General features: G+C 33.9%; 1 pseudogene; it reads right to left on the bottom strand.

Moving 5' to 3' along the window:
• The window catches only part of LOC106477157, a 117,050-nt pseudogene that overhangs the window by 9,222 nt on the left and 105,821 nt on the right, over positions 1-2,007 (bottom strand).

Below are 2,007 nucleotides of genomic sequence, written 5' to 3'. Positions count from 1 at the left end.
AAGTGAGATATTTCATGAGTACGGTATCATGGCTAAAGAATGATATCAGAAAGTGAGATATTTCATGAGTACGGTATCATGGCTAAAGAATGATATCAGAAAGTGAGATATTTCATGAGTACGGTATTATGACTAAAGAATGATGTCAGGGAGTGGTAGAGATATTTCATGACTACCATGTCATGGCTGAAGAGTAATTAAGAGCAGGGGATTGTTCACAGTTCCCGTATTATAGCTAAATAGTAATGTCTGGAAGTGATGTAGTTCACGACTACCGTATCATTGGGGTAGTTCTAGATCAACACTATATATTTGGAAATAACTAACATAATATATAATCTTTATAATATAATTAGCACATTTATTTACCATAACAGATAATTTGTATAATATAATTAGCTTATTTATTTACCATAATAGATAATTTGTATAATATAATTAGCTCATTTATTTACCATAATAGATAATTTGTATAATATAATTAGCTCATTTATTTACATAATAGATAATTTGTATAATATAATTAGCACATTTATTTACCATAATAGATAATTTGTATAATATAATTAGCTCATTTATTTACCATAATAGATAATTACATTATTATCAGTGGCACTTCTGGTTATACCAATAACACCATAGTTAATGCATTTCATTCTTATAATACAATAATTGGTGGTGATTCGGTTCTCTTACTGTGTTAGTCCGCATGTGTAACGCAACGTTTCTCCTTGACACTCTTCTTTATTCTGTATTTGAGTTATATTATTATTATTCTAAGCATTAGGAATTATATATTTTATTAAAATATCTCTTAATGATATTTAGGCTCAAAATACACACAAGCGAGTGGTTTTCAGAGTTAAAAGCCCGCAGTCTTGCCAGTTAGGTCGAGAAAAAGTGCTCTATTGAAAGCAATTTGGGTATGATAATCATCTATGTTCTTTAAAAATAATTTATGGTTATTTGACGCCCTGGGTAGAAAACTGAACAGCTTTTCTTGTGCTAACCAGTTTTGTCTATAAATAAAATATCTTCTTCGATTTTTTAACGATTTTTCTAAAATATTCATTTTATGCATTTCTTCCCGATATTTAAAACAAACATTCGTTACAAGTTCACTGTCGAAAATCACGAGAATTTTTACCTGATACCAAAGTCAATTAAGGTACAGCTGCGAGAGAGAGAGAATGTCATTTGTTTAGAGCATAATTTCAATTTTGGAGTGTTGTGGCAACGTAACTACTTAAGCGTAGTCACTTTAGGCAACATTGCAAGATAATACGTACTGATTCTCTACTAAAATAATTTTGCTACCTATTTCCAGTCTTATGACTGCTTTGAAATTGCATTAGTTTTTGCTTTTCTGCTATGGTCCAAACTGTATTAATGAACTCAGATATTGAAGAAGAAAGAGGCCTTAGAGGGCGGTAGCTACTATCTGGAAACTAGATAATTGAAATACTGTTTATTCATATTTTGGGCTCGAAAAAACATACTGGAGATTGTGCTCCGAAGTTTGGAGGTATAGTCTGGTGTTACTCTAGTGAGTAGTATGCTTGGACTGTGTATCTGATGATTCATGGTTCGTGGCCCGTTGCTGCATGAACGTGCTTTACAATTTGAGCTCACGAATGCGCTGTAAGAGTAAAAGTGATAGCCAGGTTTGCGCTATTCGGTCAGACACGAGTAGCCAATATATTGGTGACAGATCCTCTCGACTTGCTGCCTTCTCTCTAGTCTATCAGTTAAAAACTAGGAACGGCTATGGCCACATAGACCTTGTGTAGCTTTACGATCAAAATTGTAAAACAAATTCAGCTGTTCGTTCTTTTTACCTTTATAGGTTTGGTTTGTTACGAATTTCGCGCAAAGCTACACGAGGGCTATCTGCGATAGTCGTCCGTAATTTAGCAGTGTAAGACTAGAGGGAAGGCAGCTAGTCATCACCACCCACCGCCAACTCTTGGGCTACTCTTTTACCAACGAATAGTGTGATTGACCGTC

This window comes from Limulus polyphemus, unplaced genomic scaffold, assembly GCF_000517525.1.
Source record: "Limulus polyphemus unplaced genomic scaffold, Limulus_polyphemus-2.1.2 Scaffold163, whole genome shotgun sequence".
NCBI lineage: Eukaryota > Metazoa > Arthropoda > Merostomata > Xiphosura > Limulidae > Limulus > Limulus polyphemus.
This window is presented reverse-complemented; position numbering and strand designations above follow the sequence as displayed.